The 25,987-nt window shown below is 41.8% G+C and overlaps 1 protein-coding gene across 2 annotated transcripts in view; it reads right to left on the bottom strand.

Annotated features, from left to right (window-relative positions):
• Positions 1 to 25,987, bottom strand: part of PALM2AKAP2 (PALM2 and AKAP2 fusion) — a 274,650-nt gene that overhangs the window by 229,072 nt on the left and 19,591 nt on the right. The window lies entirely within an intron of this gene.

Genomic DNA, 25,987 nt, shown 5'->3' with positions numbered 1-25,987 from the left:
CCTTTTGCATTTTTGAATGGAACAGGATATGGCTCTTCTTCATTCTGCGATATTAACAGCATACTTTGGAGGCTGAAAAACAGAATTTGTTATTTCCTCAGATAGCTGGTCAGCCATGGACTGGAATAAAGCAGCTCTAAAAGCCATTCCAGTTAATGGCCTAATAGTCTCAGAATAATGATAATTCTGCGCTTTGTGCCAAGCTGGCCAGATGACGGAATGTTTGAATTTTGCATATGTAGGCATTAACACCCCACATTGGACACTCCATAGGACAGCATAAGGCACCTACATCTTCACAGTTAACTGAACGACATTTATATGTGTTTATAGATATATGTATATTTTTGTCTATCTATATGTATTCTACCCTTCCTAAAAGCCTTCTCGCTAAAACACATGATGGAAATCACTACAGTACCTCCTCTGGCTGGCTGTGTCGTGCTGTATAATGGATGTGACAAGACAGCCTTATAAAACATAGATGGAAACTTCTTTTCTTTGTGAGAAAGGGAAAGCACTTAGAGTATTTTCCCTGTAGGCAGCAACACAGCAGGCACAAAAATACTTGAACTACTTACTAACTAGTGGGCTTCTGTGGAGTTAAATTGGAATATTGCTCATGTTTCCATTTCACTGGTTTTCAGTCAGCCTGACTGCATGCCTCTACCCTCTGATTTTGTACCACAGTTATGGCTAAGTAGTATGACAGCAAAAGTACCTTTTTTTGCTCTGAAGATTACATGAATTGCATCATTGGTAATTAGCTACCAGGGCATTTCATCTTTAGGTCACTAGATCATATGCAATTTAGGTTTCTCCCAGTCACTGAAGGTCATGACTGTGTGTTCCTGGTTTACATGGGTGTGTTCTGAAAAAGTGTGGTAGAAGACTGGACTGGCTGACAAAAATCCCACCAAAATAAGCATATCAAGGGTTTTAGACATTCAGTAGATGAAGCCAGCCCCAACCTGGGAGGCAAAGCACATGCTTAGACTTGAGCACTCATTAAGGCATTTTTCTGCGTTGAAGCTGGTAAATGTTCCTTATTACTCTGTTCATCTACTTACAGATGTCTTTCTTCCAAGTATGCATGATAAACTGTGAATTTACCAAGGGTCCTGGCACAAAGAAAACATAGTGCTTACTCTAAACAAGCAGGTTCACTCCAGACATCTTCAGTTAAAGTTATGTCTTCTTTTTGTTCCACAATGCAGGGAGCAATTTATCACTGCTTCAGCCAGTGGTTAATACTAATTGCCACCTCCAAGAAAATAACCCCCAAGCGCATCCTTGAACTCCCCTGTTCAAAGATGCACAGAGCAGAAACCATAGAAGGAGGGCAGGAGCCAGGAGGATGCTCAGGCTTATATAGGATGACCAGATTTTGTACAGTTCCTTGCACCTTTTTATGGGGGTAGTGAAAACTGTCAGCTGGGATGTCAAACACACACACACCCAGTTCCTTGAAGCTATGCTGTGGACAGTAAACTTCCCCCGCATGTCCCGTCCCCACTCCCCACCCCCCCACCCCCCGCCCCCCATCCCCCGCCCAGAAGTGAAGGTATTGTAGAAACTAGGTTGAAAGGAGGTGGAGAAAACAGGCACTGAAGACAGTTTTAATGTGAGTGTGGTAGGTTTAAAAGAAAAAAATTGTACCTATCTGAGTTGTGCTGCTTTTGTAAAAATACAGATAGTCATCATGGATGGTTACCTTTCCAAAATGGTAGAGAAGAACATAGGTCAAATGGCAAGGTTACTCACACCCTAAAACTGTTCAATGAAAAATGAGATTTGTACTCAGGCATTTACATGTGGATGTGCAACATGGAAACCATAATTTTATTTCCTTTTCCAAGAAGCTTGAGTTTGGAAAGGAGGAAATTACTTCTTAGCCCTAAAGATGGCCAGTGCCGCTTTCCTGTTGTTAAAATCCAAATATATCAGAGACTTGGTAAGACCCCATACACTTGGAAGAGAGTGAAATGCCAGAAGGACAAAATGAAGATCTGTAAAATCATGAGTGGGGGCATGGAGACAGCCAGTAGGCATTTACTGTTCACTCTGTCTTCCACTAGAAGAAAAAAAAAAAAGGCATTAGGTGAAACTGGATGGGGCAGGTTTGAAGCCAAGTCAAAGGTCTGCTGTGGAAAACCCTGTCTCATGATGCTGTGGGTGTTAGAATGTGATCAGGGTCCCAGAGGAGCCTGGGAACTGCCAGAGAGAACGAATACTGTGATGGTTACTACACAAACTGAAACTACACGTGGTTCTGGATGGTTTTAAGGATGTTTGCTAAGTTACATTTGCCCTTCTCTCATGCTCACCCTAATACTGCTGATCTTTCATTCATCAGAGAAAGGGTGCAGGACTTTTTTTGGAATAGTGTTTTACATTTGATCAAAATAACCTACAGTCAAGTATGACACTTGTCAAACTGTTCCAGTCAAAAAGCCCCAAACAACCACAAACCAACAACTAAAAAAAAAAAAACCAAACCCAAAAAACCCCCAAAACAACCCAAGAACAAACGAAAGCAAACATAAGATCTTGAAAAACCCAAGTTATATCAAAATTATATCAAAATGCTTCTCTGTGACACTGGAATCACAGAATACTTCAATTTCCCATTACAAAATATTTTTTGTTCTTGTTTAGAAATCGATCTGTGCAGTGTGGGACCTGATACAGAGATTATTCAGCTCACAGAATCATAACTGTCTGCAGATAAATGTGCACCTCTAAATCTGTGTAAATCTTTGGGGCAGTAAAGCCTTGGTAAAACTCTCTGCTCCCCTTGCACTGGCAGCAGCACCTGATTTCTTTGGTTTAAAGCCAGCTCAGACATGTGCAGAAAGTACTCCATGGAGTAGCACAGAAAATAAATGCTATTTGATTGATCTCACTGGGAAAATACACACACAAATCTAATGGCAAGCTAAGGCTTATGGAAGAAGTATCCAGAAGAAAACAGTGGGAAAACAACAAAAAAAATAATCCCCAATTTCATAAAAAACTCAATAGGAATCTTGTGACCCTTGAGGAGACGAGCAGCATGACAGTAGAGGAGCTACCACTGGTAGTTTTAGTGCAGAAATTTCCCATTGGCTTCATCCTGCGTGCAAAGCAAGTGTCCAGCCCACCATGGCGGAGCAGGTGGAAGAGGGCAAGCTCCTGCCTGTCATACCAAAGCAAAACCAAATGCACTCAAAAATAGTACAGGTGGAGGAAAATTATAGTCTGCTTCAAAACAAAGAAATAGTTACAAAGATTTGTCTCCAAAGAATCACGTGAATTTCTTCAGCAAGACAGTATTTTCTCCACTCTGCACAGTTGGCAGATATTATTCCCTGTTTATTTAGATGTCACAGATTTTTAGGGCAGCAAGTAAGGAAACAAATAAGCAAAAGAGCTGCTGACACCTCAGTTTTCTGTTGTTAGTTCAGGGATATCCACAATTCTGGGGAAAAAGGAGCATCTGGGTTCTGCTAATGATTTCAACCTATGGTTAGCATAATCCCAAGATATCACTTCTAATGGAAACTGAAACTTTCACCAGGGTGGTAGTTTAAATGACCAGCTTTGCTGTGGTGACTTCATATCTCTAGGCAGTGAAAGTAAATCTGTAAATTTGTTTCCTCTTTTGCAGTTCAGTAGTAATGGTTCACAGGAAAGAAAAAAATTAAGAAGGAAAGCAGACTTACTTTCCCCCTTTTTTCACCCTCTCTGCACCACCCCCCACCCCAGCCTTCATTCCCATCTGGTCAATTTATTTTCCTGTTGTGTTTAAAGTGGGAAACTCCTGACAGCAACCACCCCTACCAGTTGCAACAACGCAGCCTAGTACTGGCAGCACTTTGCAAAATCCAATTTTAAATGTTTTCTGCTGTTGTAAACAACATACAATAGAAAACATGGCATCAGCAGAGTCAGGATGCAGAATCAAAGCAGAGACACTGTTATGGCAGAAAAAACACACCTCGAAGGTTGGTGGCAGGTTACCTGCTCCTTTTGAATTGTCAATGCCTACTTTCTTTACTTGCTGCCAGTACAAGAAGGTGGAGCCCATCATCCTGCTAAAGTATATCAAACTAGATTACTGTATGCAGTGGCACGACTGTGCTTGGTGAAAATCTTGTTGTTATGGGTAGCCACATTGCCTCTGTAATTGCAAGCTAGAGGCTTGTCTGATATCGTTTCGAGTGCTAGTAAATATGTGTTGTTTCAGGTTATGGGAAATGATTCCTCCTGCAGCTCCTCTCCTATCCTACTCCCAGAAGAATCGAAGTCTGTACTTGTCTGTTTCTGAGATCCATTTTTCTCTGCATTTATACCATCAACAAATTTAAGTGTAAGCTGTTGGCTTTGCTCCCTTAGGCATTTTCCTGCAAAATCTTCTGCCCCAGTCCCCTGAAACCCGTGGGCACCTCGCTAAGCTTTGTTTCACTTAAAACATGTGGCAGGGACAATTTCCCTGCATCTGTATACTGGAATCCACTTTCTGAACTTAAGGAAACTGCACTCTGTGCTGCTATGTAACATCTAAGAAACTGCTACCCTTTTTCACTTATAGTCTCCCTATGCAGTGGGCTTATTACTTAAAGCACAGTTTCATTATTTCAAACGTCCTCTGTGCCTTGGACCTTAGTGGCTAACATTCCTGGACCTTTTCCATACCTGAACAAGGAAAATTCGATGTTGGAAAGCTCCAGGGGTATAAGATGCTGCTGAAATGCTTTCCATGTATCTTCCATGTACCCACATATCTTATGACTAAGCTGTGGCCATTCCCATCACTCCAAGCACCCAGCAGATGGGTTATTTAGGAATGAACAAGAGGAGTTCCCAATTGCACAGGTGCAGCAGATAAATGCCTGAGGGAGCAGGTGAAACCCACCTAAAAAATAAGGGCTTGGGTTTAGCTCCCTTCCTCATGATTGTTCCTTCCACTTGTATGCACAGCAGGAAGCAAGGGAGAGGCTGTAGACAAAGTGAACAGTTAATGTTCACCTCCTCTCTTGTGAAACTGGTTTAAACTAGAGACTGCTGCACAGGGGTTGATTCCCATTAAATAGAAAGCTTGCCACAGCATGCAAGAAATGTCTTGGCATGTTGGTTTTGGACACAGTACAGACTTAATTCACAGATGCAGAGCATGGTGTGGGAGCAAGTAGAAGACCCTGGAAGTTATGGAAATGCTGTGTTTCTTATATATTGAACAGGCTTCTGCCAAGAGGAAGGCAGAACCACTTGCAGAGAGTTGAACCCTCAGGGTGAAGAAAGAAAATGCCCTCAGGCCAGAAATACACTGGTTTTTGTTGCAACTTTGCATCCCTTTTCTCCAGTATTGAGTGTTAGAGAAGTTGTTTGCCTATGCACAAGAACAGGGTGGTTTGAGAGAGATAAAGAGATACAGTTCCCTAAATAAACTTAAGCACTCCCAGTGAAGGAGCAAATGTTTTGGTCTGCAGCCCCTTTTCTTGCTGATTTTGTTACTTGCATGCAGAACAACAGTTTTTGCTTGGATGGTGAAAACATACTTGCAAAATTAATTTTCTCCATTTCATCTAAGACTCAGGCTACCCTTGCATGATGTCAAAGGATGGGCTTCTCCTGTGCTGACCTGCTAAAGCAAATAGAATAGCTTTGCATCCACATGTGCATTGCCCACAACTCAGGATTCAAGTAAAAGAACTGTAATAGTCATTGCATGTGTTTGGGACATTATAGGAGGAGTTCCTCCACATGGAGCCCTGTAGGATTAACTCCTACTCAGGGCTTCTGAATATGAACATATCATGAGTGTTACAAGCCCACTGCCAATGCCATACCTGAGACTATGCAGGACAAAGCTGTTCAAGAGGAGAAAGGATCCTCTCTGGTGAAGACAACAATTTGCTAAAGGTTTATAGCGAAAACTTCAGCTGCTGTGCACACTTATAATTATAGCTCCCTGGTCACCGAATGCAACCACCACAATGCACATACACAACGACCGCTTAATTAAAATCACCATGCATCTCAAACAACAAATAAAAGGATGGCACTGCTCCCAGAACAACAGCTCTTAATGAAAAGTGATGAATGCAGGAAGGAATTTCCTTTTGAAAAGCTTCCTCATCAGCATTTTCGAAAGGGGACACAATGGAAAAATGTCTCATTGAGATCATGAAGTAAAATTATTTTAGGAAAAAACATAGTTTCTCTGATATCCTATGGGGAAATTCCCACTTTGATGGAGCCGTAATTGCCATTTTGATGCAACTAAGATTTTAGAATCATAGAATCATTTAGGTTGGAAAAGACCTTTAAGATCATCAAGTCCAGCTGTTAAGCCAGGACTGCCAAGTCCATCACTAAACCATGTCCCTAAGCACTGCATTTACATGTTTTTTTAAACACTTCCAGGGTTGGTGATTCCACCACCTCCCTGGGCAGCCTGTTCCAATGCTTCACCATCCTTTCAGTGAAGAAATTTTTCCTTATATCCAATCTAAACCTCCTCTGGTGCAACTTGAGGCCATTGCTTCTTGCTCTATTGCTCTTTACTTGGGAGAAGAGGCCGATCCTCCCCTGCCTACAGTCTCCTGTCAGGCAGCTGTAGAGATCGATAAGGTCCCCTCGAGCCTTCTCCTCTGCAGACTAAACAGCCCCAGTTCCCTCAGCCGTTCCTCATAAGACTTGTGCTCCAGAGCCTTCACCAACCTCATTGCCTTCTCTGGACACGCTCCAGCACCTCAACATCCCTCTTGCAGTGAGGGGCCCAAAACTGAACACAGGATTCGAGGTGTGGCCTCACCAGGGCTGAGCACAGAGGAAATACCTTTACCTGCAATATCCTTTACCTGCAATAGCCTCCTTTCACCGAATGCTACTGGATCCCTGGAAGCAGTGTTTCAGTTCCTACACAACCCATATGCATTTTTGACTAGGCAACTACCATAATGAGTCCTTGAAGTATAAAAAGGTTTAGCTGACTTTCCTTCTTTCCTCCCAAGTCTGAACTGAAACTGAACATGGGCTGAGGCCCACAGATGCTGCTTCCCTTCAGTTCTGGACAGGAATAAAGCCACACTTTCCTATGCATTTACAATTTGATCAAGGGTGTCAGGCTCTTAAATGGCTGCTGAGAGGTGACCAGGGTCACTTGATTTTGAGTATCTTTTCTGTGACATGCAACAGTGACTCAAAGAGATGTCCTACAAATGCCACTTTCCCACTCATTATTAACTCCACATTAGCACTTCTTCCAAAACTTGCCAGTTTTTACACTAATCCTGAAAATGGTAAGAGCTCACGACCACCTGAGTCCCATAGTGACCTCTGTGGCATTTTTTTCTGGAAAGCACTCAAAAGGCTGTATGGAGTACAGTGTTAGTACAAATAATGAAGCAGACATTTCCTTATTCTGGATAATCCTTAACACCAGTCATAAATAAGGGGCACTTGCACATCATTACCTTGCATCTACCACAGCTAGCCTCCAAGAACATTTGTATAGCTTGCTAACACTGACCCAGTTCTACTGCAGCCTGAGCTAGATGGAAAATTCAGTGTCTTCATCTCTTCTTCTAGAAAATTATTATTTTTTTCCTAAAATAAGGTGGACTTTTCTAGATATATTGTGTAGAACAAATACTGAATCTTCTCTTTTCTCTAGAACCCAGAAAAATTCTGAAAGAAGTTACTTTAATCAACTTTTTTTTCCTGTATTTCTCTTAAAAACGTATTTCAGTTAAAGAGTGTAAAGCAGACCTTGATCTAAGTTCTCCTTCATAAAAATACACCACAAGGAGTTTTCTTTAGGCTGAGTAGACTATTTGTAGAAAACTAGTTCATTAACTCTCCTTGCTCTCCTGTTGCCAGTAATTGGCCTTGGTTTAAATCCATGTTGTTCAATGTACATCCTGTCACTGCTCTAAAAAGGAGAAAGACAGGATTTGGTTGGTACAGACTTAATTTAATCACATTTCCACAGCTCCAAAGAAAAGCATGTGTTTCTTTTTCACCCTCATGCCTCATACACTCCTTAACTATCTCTTCATGCTGCCAAACAGGACATTGGGGAAACATCTCTGATTGCAGCAAGATGTTGAATGTGCAAAGAAACACCTGTACAACACTGACGTTGACCTACAAAGCAGGTGCTGATCATAACATTATGATAATCATTGAGGGATTTCTAACTCTTGTGTTACGAAATGAAAAATAAATTACTAAGATTTCAATGCAAGGCATCAAAGCTGCAGCTGTGATTCCTTATTCTGTTTTCCCCATAAAGAAGTGAAGATCTCTATGCATTATTTTTTACTTGGTAAGAACTTAGATTGGAATCGCCAAGACTTTGATTTTAGCAGAATTTGTTTTCCCTCTTTATCCAGTTTATTGCACACATGACAGACATCTTCACTTCAATAAACTTCCCCAGGACACAACATACGAAGCCTGAAGAAGACACTGGATTTTCTGCAGTGGAAAGGGAACAAATTGGTCTGGCTGGTCAGCATGGAGCAATGGCCAAGACCTGTAGGGATGACAGTGGTGTTAATTTTGGTACTTGAATCATATCCAGGTTTTTGCTTGCTAGTGGTAGAAAATACCTAAATGAAGGAATTAATACTTAAGAGTTGGGCTTTGTGTTTTAATCCTTACAGCCTAGCTGAATTAGCCAATTATTTCAGAGACTCAGTGCCTCACATCAAAATGTTTTTACTGAGGCTTCCTCCCTTAGCTTGTGAGCTTGGCAGCTTGCCTGCTGACATGGAGGCTTTTGGCACTGACCTGCGTGGCAACATGCTGGATCTCCTGGTGTCACAGGACTGTGCTTAGCAGCTGTACTGTACATGGCTCCTCTGCTGCTGAAAAGCATTTCTTGTCATTTGAGAGGTAAAGTTACTAGCTCAAAACCCTTTCTTTAAGCTTTTGTCTAATGTTGATAGTGAGCTAAGGATACTCACATTGTCTAGATGCTCAGGTATCTGCCAACATAAGTTGTAGTTGCTGGTGTGTTTGAGTCCTAACCTCTATATTCAGGAAGGGAAAGACTGCCTTGTTTCACACTAAAAGAAAGAGGGGGAGAATCTTCTGTACAAGCACAGGCACATGCAACTGAGAGCTTGAGACTTGCCACCTTCCATTCTGGCAGTATCCTTCCAGACTGGTGATGCTAACAAGACGATACACCAGTTGACAAATCACCGTTCTAGGTAAATTTCCCTTTCTTTCTGAAGAGGCCATAAGGGGTTGGGTCTCTTGCTTTTTGACTAGCCTTGAAGATCTCATACTTTTATACCTTGTGAAGACCCACACAGATCTGAGAGGGCACCAGTGCCCCTCTTCATTTAGGGGGCAACTCCCTACTGAGTCCCAGACTCCAATGAGGCTGCTGGACATGCCATCCCTGCCTCCTCTCCAGTTCATCAGCAGAGTGACGTTGTTCCAACATGACACCACAGAAACACCAGAGAACATAAATGATGAATTTGATTGTGACTGAGAGGGTGGATACATCTACATGCTTGGAGAAAAGCATGCTTAGTATGTGATTTAGATATGTTAAAAATCCTACCCAGCCTTGGCAACTTGCCTACGCAGGACATAAAAGAACTGGCTTCATCTCCAACCAGTTTACACCTGGAAAGCTTATTTAATTTGACAGGTGGAGGATCACATGCCGCAACACTGAACCTTAGCGGTATGTGGGAGGTATTACTGCTATGTCATTCCTTTAGGTCAGGCATCCCAATCCTTTCATTGTGAATAACAACGGTTGGGTCGCTATGTTATGGATTGCACAACAAATTAATCTGCCAACCTTCTCCCTGAACCATCAAAGGCAGTCACCACCCTGGGTCCTGGTAACACGAACAGACCCCACAGCAGTTTCTCACGACCAGCGTGTCACCTTAAATAAAGAGGAATGGATAAGCACACAAAGCCTGTGACATGCATGTTTGGCTCTGCAGGGACGAGTCAGCTGCAGATCCTCAAAGCAGGGTGCTCACACATGCAGGTCACAGTGGCTTTGGGCAGGATGGAGAGGAGTGCACAGTGTCAGTCTGCTACACTGATGGAGGTGACCCAGGGCACTGCAACAAGAAAACAGTCTTGATCTGACTGCTTTACTGCTTGGGTCCAGAACCCAGATCCATTTATAGATGGGAAAATTTCTGCCATGTCATCAAAGGTTCCCCCCCCCCTCACAAAACTGCCTACATTCCTCTATGATTTGCATCCCTGCTGTGAGGTGCATCTGGGAATTCTCAGCTTCAAGGTCATCTCAGCAAGCCATACAGCTGCTGTGTGGTTTGTGCAGTTTTGTCTGCACAGGTGCTCAGGGTGTGTGGGGACTTGAAAAATTTGGATGAATTTCGCACTTAGCTGACACACCTGACAAGTTTATAAAACTGTGAACCATTTGAAAAGCTTCATAAATGCAGCATACATCATACAGCAACGTAAAAAAAACCAAACCAAACATGCAGATACCAGAAGAAGATTCAGGGATGTGGATTGATTCCTGCCTCCTCCTGCCTGCCTCCTCCAGTCAGATCAATGTGGACTCTTCTGAACCTCAACAAGATGACATGTGGGTACTGCTTTACTGCTTCTGTGCAACTCCTCTGTCTTTGCCTGGGTCTCTTGTAGACCCCTGTGCAAAACAGGTCTTATTTTTTTATAACCTCAGGTTTTGAAACAGCTCCTATCCATCTTCAATGGGGTATTTCTGTCAGTTTTGCTCTTCTGTTAGCTCGAAAATGTTTCTCTGCAGCAATTCCTTCCAAGAAGGTGAAGGAGGGAGGGGATACACCTGCAGATAGGTCCCTTCCCAAAAAGTCATATTCTTTCATCCTCCTATTGTTACTCCATCCTGACATATAAGACACATTATCTTGCACACCTGAGTTTCCTCAAAGAAGGTCAGATCCTTCTCTGAGGTTTCTCCAGGAGGTTTATCACCCTTGCTTCAGGCTTAATCTTTTTAAGATGGGTAGCTTAGTCACCTCTAGGATATAGGTGATGTAAAGTCAGCTGTTGTGTTCAACCTGTTGCTCTGGATGTCCCTGAAGGAGCCCCTGGTGAAAGACCTGTTTTCATCCAGATCTGTGTGAAATGTGTATTTCTCTTCACTCAGCTGCTGGATTAAGGTGCAAAATACAGCTTCTGGGCAGGTTGCAGTATTTTATATGGTTTGTACGTTCTGGTATGCTGCAGGAGCTGGTAGAAGTGAAGGTCTGATCTCCTAAGCTGGCTGTGCCATTGAAGCCATAGTGCAGCAGAACAGCAGGCTCTGAGGAGTGTACCCCACCACCTCTCCCTGCAGCCTCTCTTCAGCCTGAAAGACAACCAGAAGGGATATCTCTGACCTTTTAAATGGAAAGCCCTTAAGAAACATGCTTAAAAGGCAAAAGCTGTTGAAGGATGTTGGCCAAAAGAGATGGAAAACACCACATAAATTCAAGCACCTACCTCCCATATTCTAGCTTAAGGTCACTTTTTCACTGAACTCAACACTGTATTTGCTGCATGCTAAACTAAATCAACACCATCATGTATGATCTTTGCATTTAACAGCATGGTAATAATTTTGGTGAGTAAAAAGCTACTTTGCTTTATAGTCTACACTTAATGGGATCTGCCCTTGGTGACCAGACTGCTCCACAGTTTCTGAGGTGATGCTGGCTTTGACTTAGTAGAGTTGACTCTGCCAGATTATGGAACAGATATATATTTTCTGCAAATATATACTTCCTGGACATGTTACTGGCACACCTCCTCAAAGACACTCTATCACATTGGTACAGTGTTCATATTGTCTCTTTTCTCAGCTAGAGGTAAAGGAAAAAGGACAGAGGTAGACAGACACGGCTTCCCACCTACCTAACAGAGGACATTGGCCAGAGTGAGGTGAGAATCTTTTTATTTGTTTCAAGCTAACAAAAAATCAGCTTTGTTGAGAAACACCCAATGTTTTTTCTGTTTTTCATCTTTTCACATTTTCAAGAAAACTGCTGGCTCTCCATTGAACTACTTACATCGTCCACACAAAGCTAATTACTGTTTAATGACTGTGCTGCTACCTGAAAAGCTGGATCATTGCGGAGCCCTAATGGGACACAATTACAGGCTTGGGCATGATGTTGCACACAACGGACTTACATGTCTTTGTGGGGATCTGCAGGAGTGGATGTAAAACCAACACTTCTGTTCTACTAAGAAAAGACATACCCAATGTTTTTCCAGGGATGACAGGAGAGTATATATGAGTGATGGGACTTTTTTTCCAGGTAGAGAAGAGAGGATGAAAAATCCCCTTCCTCTGTGCATTGGCATTTGTATGATGTGTAATTCACTTACTGCTCACAATGAAGAAATCCGAGGGAGGTTTTTCTCAGAGGTCTGAATGTTTGTGGACCACTTGTCCTCCACAGGGAGAGGCTGCTCATCTCCGTACAAAAGACAATTCCCACAGCTCAGGTTATCATTACACTTGGCTCAACTTCCCACAGAGGAGGGGACCAAAGAGTTAAAACAGGGAATAGACTTAAAGGCTTCGGTAAGGTCAGGTTAGAAAGGTATTTTATTTTTTTGCTCATAGAAAGTCTGGCAAATCAGGCTTGGGATCTGGACAGTGTATGGAGTTTTAAAATATTAACTTATTGTAAGGTCATTTAAAAAGATAAAAGTATCTCCATCTTTTACGCATGTATTATATCTATGAAGGGTGAAACACAACCTTATCTGCAAGGAACAGCATAGCATTGTGCATCTCCAAAGGCAGACCAGGAGTCATGGCTCCCGGAATCAGAATACAGTTTCCTATCTTAGGAGCTCAAATGCTCCCACTGATTCCCCTTTAGAGCTGGTGGCCTCTTTGGGTCTTTAAATCTATGGCAGAGACAGCAATACCCACTCGGTCTTGATGAGGCCTCCAATTGCTCTGCCAACAGAGATCAGAAACCTTATTTAGTCTGCAAGTCCCTCATGGCATATACAGTCTCTCTGTTCTTTATTTGCACAATATCTAACATCAAGAGTTACCAGTTCCTTCTTGGGGTTGTTATGTTATGACAATGACAGTCTTGCAGTCAGACGTAGCCACTGTGCACAAAAGTTCTGTGCAAACTAAATGGATTCCCAGATTCTGAGCCCAGACGGATCAAAACCTGACACTGAATTTTTGTGGCTCAGATCCTTAGACTGGTATCTTGCAGAGATGTAGCATTGTTTCTCCAGGAAGAAACAACCAGAACGTACGGAGCTTTTCCTCCTATCTCATTTCAGTGTGTGAGTACAAGCACAGTGGAAACTCAAGGAAGAGCACATAGTCTTTGTCATTAAACCCTAACTGCATTCAGCAGTGGATGGACAGTGATGAAATCAGGTTATTTTCTGTGAGGGGAAAAGATTTCTGAAATGGTGGCTCATAAGATCAGGTAAAACCAATTTTCCAGAAAGACCTGCTCATGATTTCTAACTTGTTGATATGATTCAAGATTTGCCGTGTTGAGGGACATTAGTTTGAAGCCCTATCGAGCTCTAATAGTATAAGTGTTAAATAAAACAGTAGTACTGTAAATATATTATCACTGGGATTGTCAAATGACTTCAGCCATTGTCTTTAATATGAACAGAATGAGGTCACTGTTTGCACATCTGCAGTGCATGCACTTCCAATGCAGCAGAATAACTTTACAGACTACATCACTCATCTGGCAAGCATCTGCCTGCTGTACCCCTGAAATCATCTGCAATCTACTTTTGATGAGGGTCAGCTTGCTTGCAAACTTACCCCTCTGTGCAGCCCCTAGAAACAACAGATTTTCCTCAACTGCAGACTATAGTCACAGCAACTAAAACATTAAAACCAACAAGCTGCAAAACTAGCTACATATCACAAAGAAAAGAGGGCACAGCAGTAAGCTTTTACAGCAGGCCGTTCTGCTTGACAGAGCATGCACACTGCCACTAAAATCAAATCATTGCAAGACTGCTGGTAGTGATGCTACTGAATTACAAGCTTTCTGTTTTTGAAATGCTGGGAGTTGCCTAGGTATCCCTCCACTCAAGCAAGGACCGATTTACAGAAGTGCTCCAGGATGAAGACAGTTCACGATGAGTTCACTGTTGAGCAAGTTGCTCTGTGAGGTGAATGATGCAACCTGAAAGCAAGGTGCTATTGATCAGTACAAGCCACTCTGTCTGTGCTCTCCACAGTCCCCTGAAAATCAAATGTACAAAATTTGTTGTTGCCAAGAAGGGATGGAGACAGGGAGACTCTGTGTCACCTTTTTTGTCAGCAGAAAGCCTACAACATCTTATAAGATGGAATCCCCATGAGCATGGTGAGGGGATGGAATGTGCTGGTAACAATCAGTAATATCAAAAACATTTTCAAAATATTTATGTCTGGAGTGGCAAATTGATGGATTCCACTAGAGAAGAAAGTGTTTCACCTGCAGATGCCCACACTTTCCAAGTCTGGGTTGGTGGGAAGAAAAAGACCTGACCCCGTGCCACCCTCCAAAAAATGCCAGACTCAAACCCCTTTCCATCTAGCTTTTGCTAGTGAAAACAAAATCAAAGTCGTCATTTTCCCCTGCTAGTGTCATGTAGGGCAAAATGCAGTTTGTAATTTAGGCTAATACTAAACCACCTGAAAGGAGAGCCTGGAGAGGGCAAGAGTGTTGAGTTTACTTTTGCCAGGTGATAGAGGAACTGTAAGCATCATAGTATCTAGAGGGTCCTTGTGGAGATGTTTCTACACAGAATCTGGCTCATGCTTCTGCTCTGGGAAAGAAAATACGACTTAAACTTCTTCCTGCTCATCTTAGAAGGAAGATTTTCAATCAAAGTTTAGGAAACTGGTGCCTTCAGGCCTGAGATCTGCTCTGCTCTGTACTGTGGTAAGCACCAGTTCAGCAACACTACTGAAGACCAACAAGACCTTTCTGAGAACGTTTCTTTGGGTCCAAACAACACTACACAACCACACACACTCCCTTATATGACTTCTTCCTCCAGAACCTGTTAATCTTAGTTCCCATGGTCCTTGCTTGTTAAAAAAAAGGTAATTGTTTAGTGTAACTCTGCAATGCACATATTCAGTCAATCATTTGACTGTAACAACTCTGCAGAAAAGTTACAGGCAGCTGAAACACAACATGGTCTTGCTTGGCCACCCGCAGAATATGTAGTTTGATCCCCATAATCTTTTCTCCTTTTCTTCAGGAGCTTCTACTTCAATGGCAGAAAGCCAAGGGAGAATCCAGAGCAATGCAACACAACACTTTGTTATTACTGGCTCCTTTGCCTCAGTCTTCTGGGCATGAATTACAGGCGATTATGTTGGCACAGTGGCTGGTTTTGTGGACCTCATGCCACTTCTCTGGAGCAGGAGTATACCCCATAGCACAGCTGGTCATTTAGCTCTAGATGACACCTTGCTAGGCTGTTGTGACATTGTCAGAAGGGAAAGTGCTTGAGAAGTCTGTACTTTTTTGCACGAGTTATTCATGCCTTGGGAAGTTGTAAAAGGTGAGAAAAGCTGCTGGGAACTGTGCTGAACTTTTCATCACACAGCAGTATAACTGGAGGGAAATACCCAGACACATCAACAGTGCACAGAATTTGAGCTCTAAAGGGGAATCAGTGGGAACATTTGAGCTCCTAAGATAGGAAACTGAAATTCTGATTCCGGGAGCCATGACTCCTGGTCTACCTTTGGAGATGCACAATGCTATGCTGTTCCTTGCAGATAAGGCTGTGTTTCACCCTTCATAGATATAATACATGCGTAAAAGCAACAAGCATGATTTCTTCTGATCCTTCCCCTCATGATTATTCTTTAGGACCTGATGTAGTTAACTAGGTTGGAGTATAAAATTATGATCCATAGTCTGCTTCCTGCTGTTGGTTTAGCACTTCTACTATTTTTAGCACTCTTCTGAGAACTGGAAATGTGTTTTGATAAAGAAACCATCTTTTAGGCAGGGCCACAAATAGTGAATCAGCCTATTCATATTAATGTCATGAGAATCATCATATCCAAGCCAGTGCAGGGCAAAAGGTGCCTGTAATGCATGTTTTCTGTTTGTTACCAACAATTTATTCTGTTTGTGTAAGGCAATCAAGGGATCGGACTAGATTCTGAGGGTGTTCATATCCACACTTTAATCCCACTGCCAGGGTTTATGCCTCAGGTCTATACTTCACTGGAAGATGGCTGTTTGTTTTCCTGTAGCTAGCTATGGTCAGAGATGAGTCGTCTATAGCTCATGTGGCTCACTGGAAAGGCATTTTGTGAGATGCAATTTGCAGCAGCAATATCAAAGAAAATTTCCACAGGCAAAAGATCCTGACGCTCTGCTCAGCATAACAGGTGCCTATTTTGTGTTAGGTTATTTGTGTTTGAGGTCCTTCAAGTTTTGGAAATGGTAAGATGGGTAATATAAAAACACTTTCATGAGCAAAACGTTCTGTATAGACAAGAAAGGCTGGCAGATATGCTTGGATTACAAACATCTATTTTACAGCTCACATCTCAAAATAATATTATTCCTGAACCTACCGCTCCTCTTAGTCTTCAGACAACCCCCTAGCCTCATAAAACTTCCTAACAGAAGAAAAATTCCCATAGACAAACACACATTGCCATTGAAGAAAAGCATATAAGAACAGCAAATGAAAAAATTACCAGGATATGGCAAATTTCACAGAACCTGTCAATTTTCCCGGTGGCCCACACGGTAATTCCTTTATTTACACTGAAATTCAGTTCTGGTATTTGTCTGAGTAACGCAACTCACAGCAGCAGGTCATACGTAGCCAGAAGTTTACTACTTCCTTTTCCCTTACCAGAATAAGGTCTTGTCTGTTTTTATTCCAGCAGTATCAGCTGGCCCAGTAAACTTTGCCTCATTTCCTTCTGATCTGTGGATGTATGTGTACGTGTTCCTAAATAGAGACATAGAAGCTGTCAGAAAAGTCCTTTTGCTGACTTGCAGAATTACTGTCCACCTATAAAATGCTGCAGTATCAGCTTTCTTCCTTTTTCATATGGGCATAATTAATCTCTGATAATCTGCTTTAAATGCTGAGAAAAACGACTAATAGTCTGCAATGTAAGACAACTATGCTGACTTCTGAGCACCCACCTTTGTTCAGAAACCACTGAACTGACACTAAACACAGCCAAGGACTGAATCCCTTTTTGCAAATGGGCCTGCACTCATAGTGTTTAAAATAATAATAATAATAATAATAATAATAATAATAATAATAATAATAATAATAATAATAATAATAATAATAATAAAGGAACCTCTCAAAAATTCAAGGCTTTCACTTTTTTGATCATACATTTTCAGCGTGGCCCTACTTTGGCTAAAAATGCAGTGCATTAGTGTTCCCTGAGGACACCAACACTGAAGTACCCTATGGCATTCTTTACAGGCCACTGGATGGCACTAGCATCCAAATACTGCTGCCAGCCCAGCTTTTGTTTGGCCAAGAAAAAAACCTTGTTTTTTTAAAAAACGCTCAAAACGACAGCCCCTTGGCAGCCTCAACTCTATTTCCATCTCTGACGAAATTGCACAGGTCAGAGGAAAAGTGACACAAACCACTGCAAAATATGTCTCTTAGTTTACAATATCTGTACCTCAGGAATTTGGGCTGCACCAAATCTCTTGGATTTTATGGCCATAATGCTGTACTTGAAGAGTCATTTAAGAAATGGATTAATTTTGCTGTATGTTGGATGGATGCAGCTCCGTATGCATTGGGTTAGGGGAGCACGGAAGAAACGAAAGCAGTATGCCACTGTCTTCTTTTGATCCATGCATTAGAAATGATCCACCTGCTCCTGCTATATTAGTACTTCTATCAAACCCTGTAGTTTTTTTGTAAGCAAAGATGACATTGGAATGTGGGGGAAATTATGCTGGACTGAAGTGAAAGCAGGAGCCTGCTGCTACCCATGCTCAAAATGGTGTTGATGGAGACGCTCACAGCAAATCTTCTCACTAACATCTGAAGAATCACGCTCTATACTTTTATTTCAGTATCTTGCATTAGCAAAGGTGCTTGTTGTCTGACTGAGCTCTGTCCTTGATTTAGGGATAAATTGGGAAATGTAGATTTTTTTTTTTCCCTGCAGCACTGAAGATACTCTGGAGATGCTAGAACTGGGACATCTCCCTTCAATGATCAATACAGCATCTCTAGGGGGCTGGTGGAAATTATTTTAAACGTGGAGTCTGCAGAGCAGTCATGGCAGACTGGCAAACTCTCTTCAGTACATCAACAGATCAGGGCCTCTGCCAAGTGCTTAAAGCTCTGGGAAAAATCCATTCTTTCCAGCGAAACTGCAGCCAGGGCAGCAACACGCCACCCTTTTGCACCCACTCAACAGGAGTCATTCTTCACTTGATATGACCAATAGGGAAAGCTGCCTTACATTTAATATTCTTAGGATAAATGCTAAGTCCCGGTGAATGGCATGTTTCAGAGTGTGAACCTGTCTTTTAGCTACTACTTTGCTTGTAAAGATCCAAAAGTAGGGGGAGAAGGAGAAAGAAGGAAGGGTGAAAGAAAAGATGGTAAATAACAGTTGAATCAGACAAAAGAGCTCTGTTTCTGAGTGCAAATGAAGCACAGCTGGTTTACAGCTGCACTGTATTCCCCTAGAAGGTATGGCACTGCTGAAATGCAATAATGCTTTCATTACCGTCAGGATGGTACAACAGACTGGATGGACTGAATGGCCCTTTTCTCCAATGCCCATAAAAATGATAATAAACCCCCCATTAGTTCCCTGCAGCCATGTGCGTCCCAAGACAGGCTGTCACGTGGAAGATGGTAGGCAGAATGCTGCTTTGCTTTCAAGGGATGCACAAGCTGAAGGTGTAGAGGAACACCCCAAAAACTGATTTTGAGGAGTGACCAGAAGCATTTCAGACAGGTATTTGGAGGCAAATATGAGGATATAAAAGCCTGCTGCAAAGAACCTGGAACTAATGGCAAGCTTCCCTTGACTTCGGTGGGCTTGCCTTCCAAGCCTAGTCTTCCAATCATTTTCTTAAGCTCAGGACAGCAAAGACCGGCTCTCTACTTTTTTTCATCTCTACCTTCTTCCTTTCCCACCTGATGAATAACTGAATGAGCCTCCTGAAGGCTGCACATCGATTTCATCCTTGCCCTTCTCTCTTGCTCTCTTTTCTTGGCCCACATATTTATGTCAATGCCTCTGTTTGTCATTTCCTCCTTCCTTTAATTATACTCGGAATTTGCTGGGATAAGACGTGATGATTATGTGTTCAAAAGCTTTTAACAACAAGAACCCTGCTGCTTGTCTGCCCCACTTAAGGAAGCTCTTGCACATTGTGTGAGTCCATCTGGCCTCCCTGAGGTAAGTGTCTAGCCGCTGCTTAAAATGAGGCCATGGTCTGTAAGTTGCAGTGGCATCAAACCTGAAAACAAGCTCCCTGTGCATGTTGTCTAAGATGACAGATGAAAAATGGTAATATTTATTGAGCAGTAACTACCCCTTAGACGCAAAAATCATTGCTTCTGCAACAGAAGTAGCAGAGAAATTTTAACTTTTGCATCAAATCGAAGTCTGGAGGCTCCTCCTTTGAGCTATTTAGCCTTTAGCACTATTCCTGATGTGATACAGTAGTCTCTCTCTAAAAGGGCTCAATAAGACAAGTTCTACCCGCTATAAAAAGCTTCAGAAAGCACTGAATGTAATTTTTTCCCCACCAGGAGTACATCATGAGCCACTTTGAGCACGGATGTCAACAGCTCCTTTGTTGCATTCCTCCCAGAAGACTCAAAGCTGGGAAAAGTCAAAAGCACCAGCTTCCTCCTTCTGAAGTTGTGCAAGAGTCTTTGAGGTTTTGCTATTAGCAGCCTACTTTTGCAAACTGTTTATTGCAAGGAACATTCATTCCCCAAGTTAAGGTCAACCAGGGGTTTACTTAAGGCAGCTGAGCCGTTGCCATCTCTGCTGCGAGGGCCTGGAGGGAGACGTGACTCTGAGATTGCTGTCATGGGCATGTGCTGGAGATGTGGCACAAATCCAAAATCTAACTCAGAGCATTGTAGTGCCAAGGGAAGATCATGTTTGACTCCAAAGATAAACAATTGCTTTCTGATAATTTCCAAGGGCAGGATAGCCATCTCTATGACCCCCTAAGCTCATTAGGGAAATAGTTGGTTTATCTTCCAATAGGAAGAAGTTAACACATGTGCTAGTAACTTATATACTTAAAAGATGAACTTGAAGGCTTTTTTCTCCGTGCCTTTCACACAGTATGGCTGTGTGAGCAGCACAGCATGTGATAGCAAAACTTTTCAGGTAGACATTGTGATTTCTGCCACAGGCAGATTTGGAGACTTCCCTGAAAACAGACCTTTTAAACTAAATTAATTGATTAAGGAATAATGAAAAACCCATTTCCCCACCTCAGTTTCTTCATAAATGAAAACATATAATGAGATTTCTTTAATGTAATTTCTCTATAGCTAGGAATTTAACTGACACAGAGCTGGAGTTTTCTGCATTAGGGGAATGTATGGACAATATAGATAGCGGCATTAGGGATAGTCATATGGAAGCAGAAAGGCTTGAACTACTCTGTAGGCTGACAAAACTAGCAGGTTTTGCAGGGTTGTCATACAGAGAAGTTGTCTGACATCTACCTGTGTGTGAAACACATTTCCCTATAAATAATAACCACAAAGCACTTTTTGCTGCCCAGCTTAAGTCCCAAGTCTTAAAAATGGCAATAAACCAATGCAGCTACTGCAAAGACAGGGTATCTTCTAATTTTCTGTATTAAGCTTCCTCCACTGGTTCATCTTTGCAAATAATTTCCAGCAATGAATTACAAAACAAGTCTGTGGCACATTATCTTTTGCTTTCTAGATGTTCCAGTCAAACTAACAATTGACTCTGTCCACCTCCTTTTCTCTTGCTAAGTTTTATTATTTGGGGAAGTCTTCACTATATGTTGGGTAAAGGTACTCATGAAGAGGAATGGTGGATGCACAAATCTTCTGGCAATCATTTGAACTCCATTTTATACACAGAGGTACTGATAGCATCCCCAGAGCAATGAAAGAAAATACTTTCTCCCTTTATATTTATCAAGCTTGTCATGTCTGTTTAATCTTTTAAACTTATTATCTAGGAACAAATGTTATCTATTAAGAAATCTAATGTTTAAAATAAAATTTGTCAGAATTTTTCATAAAGGTTCATGCAATAAATGCAGAACATTCTAGATACATTTTGCACAAGACTCATAGGCCTAGGGACCTCAGTTCTCACCTTCCAAAGCAACTTCCAGCCACTTAGGATCTATGTCTCAGTGCAAATGAAGGCACAGGCACGTACCTGCTTTTCAAAGGACTTCAATGTTACAGGAAATTGCTACTATCCAGCTGCTTGAAACTGCCTTCTTACCAGAAGCTACATTGTTCTGCAGCAATGTTTCTGCTCTGAGGCATCTGCTTCGGTGCAAGGTCAGCCACATTAGTTTAAGTGCAGGAGACAGGTTTTCTGCTAACTGTGGAGCCACTACCAAAACATGGTGCAGCATCTGAGTGTTGCCATCTCCTCAGGGCTGCAGCTGGGTCCAAAGCACCTGACTATATGCCTTTGCTTTTACAAACTTTAGTTGCATCTGCATAACAGGACTAATACACAAGGTATTCTTGAAAATGCTGATCATAATTCAATCCCACCACCTCTTTGTGCTCAACCAAATGCACTGCTGGCCCCATCAATTTTGTGCAAGAATTTTCTCCATATTGGTTCGGCTAGAAAGATTTTTAAAGCCTGCATTAAGTTTTTCTAATTGTTATTATTTAAACCAAACCAAACCAAACACTCTTCTACAGTGAACCAAGCACAGGGTATATGATCTTCAGTTAGCATCAAAGAAATATCAGAGTACCTTTTACAGCACACATATGTACTACTGTCCATGGCATGGCTTTCCAGTTTACAAAAGAGGGATTGTACAGGCTTGCTGTTTTACCCCATTGACTGTCCCTTTTAAGTCTTTCAACACTGTGTTCAGCCATCCCATGTGATGATGAGAAAATAACAGCAGGTGAGCTAATAGGTGCTTGATCTTGGTTTCTTGCACCAGCCTTCTGGAACAAGCTGGCGACCACAGTCTGACACCATTTGCATCAACAGTCCTAGCAGCAGTGCTGCCTGGGGTATACGCCACACAGGTTCCTGCTAGCCAGAACGAAGATGAGACCCTCTAAGCACATTTGCATTCATTACTTCCTTGGATACCATAAAATGGCATGTTTGCTATTTTCTAATGAATACCACAGATTTACAACAATTGAGTTTTCCACTATTGCCATTCCAGCCTAATCCTATTAAAAATTAAAAATTAAGCAAATTTTTCCTTCATTGTAGTCTTTGATTTATAAAAGTTTGGATTTGCTAATCTGCCTGACCCGCTTTCTTAACATCTGCCAGTTCCTGTCTAACAGGAAAGCAAAATTGCATTAGAAAGGGACAGTTTCTAACCCAGAACGTCACCAGAATTCAAAACAATGGACATTATGGGGTTTCTGTGCCATACTGAACCATCATGGCTGGCCACTTTGTTACCAGACCTGCCGGATCTCGCTGAGCAGATATTATGCTACTTTTAAGGTCTGTTTCAGAGTCTTGTCCCCATTACAGGAGACTTGCCACAGCAGACCTGCAAAACAAACTGGTCTGTGGGTGACATACAGCCCACAAACACAATTCTGTGTTTCATTATATGGTGCTTGCACAGCAGGGAAATTAGTTATGTGGCCATCTTATATGATGGACTGACAATGAGGAGCTATTAAAGACCACACAGTATGACTCAAGGAGGGGAGAGGGGCACTGCAGGAATTAAAAATTAACTTTTTTACTTTTAAGCTATTCCACAAGCCATGTCTGCATCTCATAGTCACAATGTCTAATCAAGTATTAATTAGAAATAAAGCATTTTTTTAGTACTAAATTATTAATCTGATTAAAAGGAAAGATGAGCTTTTACTTTTGGTACTTTTGGGTAGTCTTTCCTTTTTTTTTTTTTTTTTTTTTTTGAAAGGACATGTCAGAAACTTTGAAATCCTATAAAGTGAGAGGAATGCTCACCCTCTTACCATGTCTAGCCACCAGACCACACATTTTAGTTCAAGAACACACATAAATTATACAGCCCTTTCCTGCAGCTGCACAGAATAATAAAAGGAGCTGCAAAGAATAATTTATTCACTTTTCCATAGATTCTTAGAAAGGACAAATAACACTAATTTTTTTCCCACCCAATTACAAAGCCTTATCTTCTGTACATTCTTTTTTTACAGAAACATCTCCCCTTTCCACTTTCTGATACTTCACTTTGCTGTTTATGCATTCCAAATAAAGATTTTCTTGTGGTGGCTTTTAAAATCCAGTCAGCCAGCTGTGAATGGCAGTGACTTAACTGGATCAACACAAAAAGAAACAATGCCAAATAGTCAAATTCACTGAACTGTATGTTGCATGTTGCATCCTTTCATGCTCTGCTGTGCCTCTGTCTCCAACAAGTACCAGAGCTGCAAAGGAAGCTGAACTATCTTCTGAGCATCAGGTCCCAGCATGTACAGGGGGACAGTGTGCCATGAGCGTGTGCCCTTGCGACTGCTCTTCAGGTTCTGCAACACCTCTGTGCCCAGCACTTGTACTTGAGGAAAATTCTTTGGTTCTTGCAAAAATGTTATGCTGAGGATGACAGCAAATACTAACATTTCCTAATGGGTGTCAAGAAAACTTTGCTGATGGCACAAGTCCTTAGCCAAGAGTCAATTTGCATTACTCAAGCTCTCACATTGGCACAGCAAGGGCTTTACTCAAGGGGCATCCCATCCTGGCTCTGTACCAGTAGCCAGCCTGAAGAATAGGAAACACATTGATAAAGGCCTTTTTAGGTTGTCCCTTGAGTACTCCCAGGGTAGGTGAGCAGTCAGTCACCTCACACCCAAGTGACAGATAGTTCATAAGAGCTATCTAGCTTTTAAACAACAAGGCTTTCCATTTCCCATGGAGAATTAAGTGTTAAGTGCCCCACCATTTTCAGTAGGAACAGAGAGCTAACAGACCTTTGTGAGTCTGGAGATATATATATATATATATACATAAGAGGGTGAGTTTCTCTCATTGCCTGATGGTCTCCAAATGCTGTGAAGCTCACTATACACCTACCACCTTGATGCCACAGACCTAGTGCTACTTGACTCTGGTGTGGGAGGGAAACACTGAGGAAAGCAATACTAATCTGAAGTGTTAGATTATACCTCCCTAACACCTCCCTCTCTTACTTCAGTGATATGTTATCACACAAAAAAATCAGCCTCTTCGACCATTGATGGTTCTGGTCAGATCTGAGCACTTCTGCTTACACCATCTCTCTTCTGTTTATCTCGGATAAAAGAAAATACCATAATTACTGCCTGTCTCACTGCCCTGCCACTGCCATGCCTGTCAAATCCTACAGACAGTGGATGGCATCAAATTCTACAGGACCGCTTTGAAACACTATATGATTGAAGGTTGTCTCAGTCTTCCTGTTTCACCATTCTGCATTACAGCAATGCTCAGAGGACCCTCAAAAATTCTGGTTACCATGTGCAGAAAATAGCAGTTAACCAGTTATGCAAAATTTCTTGTAGAAAGAGTGTTGTGCTTTCCCAGAGCCCCAGTAAACACAATAGGACAGGTCTTGTAAAGCTCAAAGAGAATTTAGACTGGAATTTATTGTTTTTTGAAAGGAGAGATTCCTTTTCTACAGGACATAAGAAAGCATGATGCTCATTCCTACCACCTCCATCTCCCTTCCTGAATGTGCAGTGTCATGCAGTGTTGTCATGGCTGCAAAGTTGGAAACCATTCCTGTGCCAGTTATCTCGACATTCAAACCACACTTTGATGACAGAGAAGCTGGGGTGACATCTTATGGGAAAGAATCACCTGTACTCTACTAGGAAAGAGCCAATTGTCCTTGCATCACATGTGAAAGGCACTTATTACTCTGGGTTAGCTCTGTGCATACACAAAACTATCTGATTTGTTATAGGAAACCTTTATTTCTCTGGTTCTTCCACATCACTGTTATGTCCCTGCAGAGCCCTGCAAAGAGTCTCATATGCAAGGTGATACACAACAGCCTTTTTCCCAGTCAGAGTGCAAGCAAGGACATACTTTGTTATGCTAAATTGATACTCTGCGAGAAAAGTGCATTCATCCTGTTATGAGAAGATAAATGGGATCAGGGAGCAGAGTGCAGATGTATTAGCTTAATAAAGTGCTGCTAATTTTTAAAATCAGACTTATTGTCATCACTTATTTCATGTGCAGGAGAAACAAGTTTTGTAAGAAAATTTTGAATTACTTTGAGGCAATGGTGAAGCTTATGAGTACTAGGTACTACCATTTACACTACAGTAGTACCAAAAGGCCCCAGACAAGAAGCCAAAACTTAAGATTCAATTGATATATAAACTATCAAAATTCCATGTGGAGATGTACAGCAATCTTTGTTCATGTATAACATCCATCATTGCTGCAATTTAATTGTGGTATTTTGTGCTGCAAAAGCTATTTTTTAAGGGGTGGTCACAATGAAAGAAATGAAATCTTCTGTCAGCTGTAGCTGCAGGCTCTCCATCTTAAATTTGCATCTGTTCTCAGTTTAGGCATCAAAGGGCAAGTTTCTGATACTTAACTAAATCTCTCCTTGCTAGAAGCAGATCACATCCTCTGCAGACCTGCTAGTAAAAGTCTTGGATGTCACTGTGGGCTATACACAGGAGGAATATCAAACAACATTATAGCGAGCTCTGTTTTGCCAGCTCTTGTGATTTTATAGCGTTTCACAACATCTCCTGTTTTCTTAAAACCTTAGGTATAGAGTTATGTGACTACATGGGAATC

The sequence above is a fragment of the Falco peregrinus genome, chromosome Z (genome assembly GCF_023634155.1).
Source record: "Falco peregrinus isolate bFalPer1 chromosome Z, bFalPer1.pri, whole genome shotgun sequence".
Taxonomy (NCBI): domain Eukaryota; kingdom Metazoa; phylum Chordata; class Aves; order Falconiformes; family Falconidae; genus Falco; species Falco peregrinus.
The sequence above is the reverse complement of the archived record's forward strand: the minus strand, read 5'-3'. Positions and strand labels throughout refer to the sequence as shown.